This window comes from Megascapheus bottae, chromosome 16, assembly GCF_031878675.1.
Source record: "Megascapheus bottae isolate mThoBot1 chromosome 16, mThoBot2.hap1, whole genome shotgun sequence".
NCBI classification, from domain to species: Eukaryota; Metazoa; Chordata; class Mammalia; order Rodentia; family Geomyidae; genus Megascapheus; species Megascapheus bottae.
Genome location: NC_143524.1, coordinates 17898909 through 17906445, shown reverse-complemented (window position 1 = coordinate 17906445; position 7537 = coordinate 17898909). Strand labels below are relative to the sequence as shown.

The 7537-nt window shown below is 36.8% G+C and overlaps 1 pseudogene; it reads left to right on the top strand.

Annotated features, from left to right (window-relative positions):
- The first annotated feature begins 1612 nt into the window (after window positions 1-1612).
- LOC150052952 (dnaJ homolog subfamily A member 1-like) lies at window positions 1613-2670 on the top strand (annotated as a pseudogene).
- The last annotated feature ends 4867 nt before the right edge of the window (window positions 2671-7537 follow it).

The following is a 7537-nucleotide window of genomic DNA, read 5'->3' as shown; positions in this document are numbered from 1 at the left end:
TTGTACACTAAAAATACCTGCTGTGGCTCCTACTACTCAGAAGGTCAAGATATCAGTTTTTTAAGTTTCAAAAACAGCTTGGGCAGGTAAATTCTATATACTTCTATCTCCAAATAGCCAACAGAAGCTGGAAATCAAGCAGAATATTTCCTGAGAGAAACAGCCAAGGGACAGCACTCAGGTTTTGAGTTCAAGACCCATTACTAATGTACAGATAAAATGAAAAAAAAACCTCTTCCAATTTTCTACATTTATTGGAGAGTGGTAGTAAGTGAAAAATAGGAGTACTTGAAAAGGTGGAAAACATTATATCACTAAAAACTCTGAGTATAGTTGGCTGTATCATTCTTGTGGTCTTAAGAATATGGTCTTGTGTCAGTCACTAGTAGGATAAACACAATAAACTGAAGTATTTTGATATTTAAAGATTTGCTAAAATATTTTATTGAACTTAAAAGTTAGAGAAAAATCCAACCTTGGATTAGTAATGTAACACCAACTATGTAAATAAACTTTGTTTAAACTCCATGTTCTTTTCACCTCTCTCTAGGCTAGATTACTTACTATGTAACTAATCTACTATATAAGTAATCTTACTATATATGTAATCTAATATGTAAGTCATCTACTTACTATATAACTAATCTACTATATAAGTAATCTTAATATATAAGAATATAAGTGTTTTCTTCTGTTGTTTCTGTAGTCTGACTTTAAGAAGTCATCTTGCCTAAAGAAATGAATTCATTTATGCTTGTATATGTATTGAGTGCAAATTATGTATTTTTCTAATAATGAATGTAAGCAGTTTGAATTCTACTACAGTGAATGTTTTCTGTTATTATACTTGATTTTCCATGCCTTGGCTATATCTTCTATTTTTTTTTATTCTTGAGAGACAACTTTGAATTTCTTATATTTTTTCAAGTATAGAAAAGTATAAAAGGGCATTGCAGTTTTGATTTTTCCGGTAGTGAATTAACACCATTAGACGATGCCATGGACACCTTTGAGCTCACATTAATCATTGAATCATACTGCCTGAAGGAACTTTCAAAGGTCACATAGTTAATTCTCTTGATTCTGAGTAGACTGCTTTGAAATTACCCTGGACTAATAGGTGTCTGTCCAAGGACTTAAAGGTCAAATGGCATCTGAATGTGGGAACATCCATAATGAAGTGGTAGATGAAGAAATAACAAGTAAATCATATTCAATATCTACCATTTGGCAAACCCACCTGACTATGAAAAGCTTCATGCTGACTCCACTGTTGTGTGGTAGAATAAGGTGGGTTGGAGTTAGAACACTCTCAAGAATGGAGAGGTACTGGCTTGTAATGTGTGGTAAATGAAGAGAAAGTAGGGTGGCAACTCTGATCCAAATAATGTAACTGAATGTATGGAACAATGAAACTTGTCAAGATTAGTTTGGAAAGGAGAAAGAAGCCTGAGTGACTGAGTCTGACCAAGTTAAATTATACTTAAAAATGAACCACCTTGGGGCAGAACTTTCCAGAATGCTGGGAGAGACACTAGAGGAGCTGGGGCTGCTCCCTCATCTGCCTCAGCCCACTCACCAGCTACAAAAATGGTGAAAAAAATACACTTAATATGATGTTTTGGTAGTTAAATCCAATGTCACCCAGGAAGAATTGAAAAAGGCTTACAGAAAACTGGCCTTGAAGTACCATCCTGATAAGAATCCTAATGAGGGAGAAAGATTTGAACAGATTTCTCAAGCTTATGAGGTTGTCTCTGATGCCAAGAAAAGAGAATTTTTTTATATGACAAAGGAGGAGAGCAGGCTATTAAAGAAGGTGGAGCAGGTGGCAGTTTTGGCTCCCCCATGGACATCTTTGATATGTTTTGGTTTTTTTTTTGAGGAGGAAGGATGCAGAGAAAGGTGAGGTAACAACTCTCAGTTACCTTAGAAGATTTATATATCGGTGCAACAAGACAACTGGCTGTGCAAAAGAATGTGATTTGTGACAAATGTGAAGGCCTGGGTGGTTAAAAAAAAGAGTGGGAGGCAATGGAGTGCTGTCTGCTTTCCCAACTACTGAGTTACTGGGATGCAACATCAGATAGGACCTAGAATGGTTCAGCAAATTCAGTCTGTTTGCATGAAGTGCCAGGGTCATAGAGAAAGGATCAGTCCTAAAGAGAGATGTAAAGACTGATAGAAGGAAGATAGTTCTAGAGAAGAAGATTCTGGAAGATCATATTAACAAAAGCAAGAAAGATGGGCAGAAGGAGTCCAATAACCAGGTTTGGAGGCCAGAGATATCATCATTGTATTAGATCAGAAGTAGCATGTCATTTTCACACGACAAGAAGACCTTTTCATGTGTATGGACATACAACTGGTGGAAGCATTGTGCGGCTTCCAAAAGCCAAGCTCTACTCTTGACAACTGAACCATAGTCTTCACTTCTTATCCATGTCAGACTGTCAAGCATAGAGATATCAAATGTGAGCTAATTTACCGACGGCCATAGGAAAAGGGGTGCCTAATCTTTGAGTTTAATTAAGGTTTCCTGAAAATGGCTTCCTCTCTCCTGATAAACTCTCCATGCTGGAAAATCTCCTTCCTAAGAGGAAGGAAGTAGAAGAGACTGATGAAATGGATCAGGTCAAACTGGTGGACTTTGATCCAAATCAGGACTGATGGCACCATTATAATGGAGAAGCTTCTGAGGATGATAAATATCACCCCAGAGGTAATGTTTAGTGTCAGACCCCGTAACCGGACAAGTGAATAGCACCAAGACTGGTATTTTAAATGCAGTAGTACATAAGTGAAGGACTGTAGTCATAAGCTCATGACTTGATATTGATTTTTGTTGTAGTATTCAACTATCATAGTGTTTTAAAGTTAAATGAAGAATAAACCCAAATATGGAAAAATGAGCCACTTTTTAAAAAATGATGCTAAAATAAAATACAGGAGAAAAAAAATGAAGATCCTGAATACAAAATGTGTTGTATATACTCTGGTTACTCTTCAGATCATATAAATCTTTCGCCTTTTACAAAATATGTTGTACTAATTACCTCATGTTGTGTCCTAAGCCACCACACAAACTTTAAAAATGATTTTAAAGTACTTAAAATTAGTTACAATGAAGACTTATTTGCTCATGAGTCCTTATGTCTTGGTAGACTCTGAATACTGCATAAGTTAACATCTGTAAGTTCACTTTTTAGAAGACAGGGTAGAAGTCAAATACTTATGGCACAAGGTTTTCTCACTGCATTCCCTGGGCACACAAATCAAAAGATCTATTGATGTTATCTTGATGTGAGGGGGACAAGCATGTATACAACATCAAGCCACTTTTGTAGGACCAAATTTAAATACAACCAACCACAAAAGCATATGCCTCTTTCATATGGAAAATGTACTCTCCTCCAAAAAGTTACCTGTCTTCTGACATTTACCCATTAGAACATAGCTTCTAACATCTTATCTCTTGTGATCTTTTACAGATATGGATTTGGGTAAGATTTCATAGGGGCCATTCTTCTTTTGCAGATGAGTGAAAACAGGAGTTGTCTGAATAGTACTGTCTGTGAGGCAGGGTCAGCACAATAGAAACCTGTTTTCAAGGAGGTTACAAACCGTAAGTATACCACAGTGTCTGCTTAAAACAACTGAAATCTCCAACCACTTGTTTTCAGTCTTTGGCTCTGGCTTGCATAAATAGAATATTCTTGGAAAAGATCCCAGTTCTGATCTCAAACACTTTGACATGAACCTATTCTGCCTTGATTCTCTTGATTTTTCTTCTTGAGATATTGTTTCTTTATCGTATGATATAGGTTTTATTGGTTGTTGAGTTACTTGTTTGTTTTTACTCTAAAACTAAACCACTGGTGGTCAGCATCTCTTCTCATTCTAAACTACTCTAAACTCTGAGATCACTCTTTTAACTTTTCCAGCCTAAACTCACCATAGAAAATATCATCATTTGAAAATATCTTCTTCACAGCTCTTTTTCAATTTTTGGGTTGCAAGAGAGTTCTAATGGATGCTCTCCTCAATATTCAATAAACTTATTTGCTTCTAATGAAGGCATCAATATATGCAGTATTCTTTGAATCTTTCTGAGATGTTTAAAGGGTATTACAGATACATGTGTGATTTAGTATTTTATATTCTCAAAAGCCAAGGGTTACAGAATCTTTCTTTGAGGAAAGGTGAAATTTGAGCCTGAGGCTAAGGACATAGTAAAGGCACCAATGGAAGTATTTTCTTTGTAGTAAAAGGAAGTAGTTCCTTCTTGAATGCTTTATTCTAATCTTGTGTAGTCAAATAAAGAGTCAATATGAACAGTTGGCTTTTTTAGTATTTTGTTTAAAATTCTCCCTAATCAGATATATTTTGTAGATTTTATTTAAATCATTCAGATATTTTTCAATTTCCGCACTTATGCAAATGAAGGTTTTCATTCTTTGAAGCTCATAGTTCACCATCCTCACAGATCCCCCAGGCTTTGCCAGCAGTTTTCACTGCCTGTCTGCCTCCAACCCAATTAAGTGGCACTTAGAAAGTGTTCCACTTTCAAGTTTCAACATCTGTGCCAAAACCCTTGTTATTTGAAAGCAAGTGTAATCGGGACTGCCCTTGCCTAATGCTACATTGGCTGTGGCCAACACCACTCTTGCATTTGTTCAGTATCACAGATGATACTGAAATATGAAACAGAGCTTTCAGCACCATCTAATTTCAGCTTGGTGAAATGCCAAGTGGTTGGCTTGGCCTCTCACTCCATGTATGGACAGTCTAATTTGAACTTCTTTATGTGGCAGCTTGACTGCATAGGAATGAAGCTGGCACCTAAGGGTTCTCTGGTCATTTAAGTTCAGAACTGACAAAGTATGGTCATTACTGCAAATTTTGGTGCATGAACTAATTGAAGAGGAAGGTACCACACTGACCTCTTGGTAGAGACTATGATATTCATATATACATATATGTTAGAAATTTTAGAAAATGCCTATAGAGACAATATAACCTCCTGCTAATATAATTCTGGACAGATAATGCATTGGTTGTCTTAAATCAACCAGACACTGCAAGCATTCCTCTTCTTTACATAGTGAACATAGTCATTAAATATAAATTTACAAAATAAAACTAACCTCCCTCTTCATTTATTTATTGCAGAGATCTAAATTGCACTTTAAAATATAGGCATAATGTACACAATGAATGTGGTCACAAATTTTAGGATGGATGAAAGGATGATCAAGAACTGTACATGCAGGGGAGAATTTAAACAGTATAATTCCTCAGTGCAAGTAACTCACAGTATTCAAAACAAACACTAGCAAGCTGCCGCATGAGGAATGATTGAGAGGAGACAGACAAATGAGAAGAGGAAGGTGAGGGAGAATGCAGTGAAAATACTCAGTTCATATCCTGTGAAACTAGGAGAGTTGCGGGGATGTGATACATTGGGAGGGATGAGGGGGAATGAAGAAAGGGGTAATATTGACAAATGTGAACTGCACTCATAAGCTGACATGGAGAACTGTAACACCATAATACAACTTTCCAATGATAGTAAATATATTTTAAACATTAGGGTATCAATTATTGTAATGACTACACAGTCAATACAAGGTATTGTTATACTCACTTTTTAAAAATAAAGCCTATAATTTTGTTTATCAAATGGGTAATTAGGAAAGAGAGGATTCAGTAGAACTTGGAAACAGTGATTGTTTGAGCTTTAATTTCTATAAAATTGGTAAGGAAGAGTGATGTTCTGTCATCCCTTTAACATATTCAACCTTGCCTTCCATACACCCTACCTATTATCCTGTTGTCTGGCATATACATTGCATTCTTCTCTGCATACTCTTCGTAAATTGCTTTGCCAAATGAGAGAAACTGCAATACACAACGAAAGGGTTGTTGTCAGAGGGATGAGTTAGTAAGGTAAAAGGTGTGTCATTGATCAAGAGGCACTCTGTTCATCAACTGCTCTTTTGAATGGCAGCTTCTTTGCATAAATACTTAAGCAAAATGAAAACAATTTTAAGAGTGTTGGACTATTGTAAAAATTTATTTCTGCTCTTCTACATTTTAGCTTTATCTACATATATGCAAGTAACTTAAATATAATAGTTTGAAAGTTTGTGAAGTTCCCATTTTCTCTTCAACCTTTCAGTGTTCTATATATTCCAGCCAAGACAAGCTTTGTTGCAAGAAAGAATCAAGAAAGCAAGGTAAGCAAGATGAAATCATGCTCTATCTCTATTATAGATACAGTTAACAGATGAGGTAGATGGAAATTTATGTAAATTTCATATAGTACAAGTGTTTACACTTTGCTTAAAAAAAAGAAAAATGATTTTTCCCCTGCATCAGAATATAGGAGCTAAGCCAGGCATGATGATTCATGCCTGTAATACTAGCTACTCAGGAGGCTGAGATCTGAGGATCAAGGTTCAAAGCCAGCCTGGGCACCAAAGGACCTGGGACTTTAATCTCCAGTTAACCCCTAAAAAACTAGAAGTGGGGCTTGACTCCAGGGTAGGTTGCTAGCATTGTGTTGAAGAGCTCAGGGACAATGCACAGGCCAAGGGGTAGGGTGGTAACCTTGAGCTAAAGAGCTCAGGGACAGCATCCAGGCCAAGTTCAAGCCCCATGACCCACTTAAAAAAAGAATATAGAAGCTGAGATTTGTACAAGAATAGTTTAAAAAACCCTGACATCTTGCTCATTTGTTGTCAAGCCTCAGGAAATAAGTTTAGAAAGGTCCTATGAGCATTGGTGGTCAGGATGCCCAAAGTAACATATTGGATTTAATAAAAGCACTTCTCTACATAATGTCAGTAGTTATGGCAGTAGCCAGTTCTAGCAGCTACCAGTAAAAGCATTGGGTGACGGAAAGAGTCACTCTTATCATTGTGAAATTCAGTAGCTTTTTTTTATAGATCTGTGCTTTTGTGATGCTGAGAAAAATGGTCTTAAAATATATTTTTAAGAACAACAGCAGAGATCTCTGCTCATCCAACTCCTCATTGGGACCAGTGAAGAGTGAATGTAGGCTTTCTTTCTTTCTTTTTCCTTTGAGTTTCCTCTACAGAGTTTACACTTTGGTTCTCCCAGAGGGAAGAGGAAAGGGAAGGGAGTCAAAGAGCTGGTAGAGTGGCAAGGGTAGTGCTGACATGGTGTAGAAACAAAAGGAATTCCAACTGATGTACATAGATCAGAAGACTCTTTAGAAAGATCGTAGTCTGAAGTGGATCATGAGCTGTTGAAGAGAAAAGCCTGAAAGAAACTTCCTGTAGAGTTGGGATGATGCACTGGGAGGTATTATGTCATTAGTGTGAACTGAATGTTTCATGCACTCCCCTGTGCTTGGGAAAGCACTGGGTTGAACTTTCAGAGAAGGCTTGGCATGGGACTTGAACAGAGTACTTCAGGAACCTGGAAACAAAATGTGCAGAAAGAGAGAAAGAGGGAAAAGGAAAGAGAGAGAAAAGGATAAAGGAGTGTAATTGGAAGGAAGGAAGGCAAG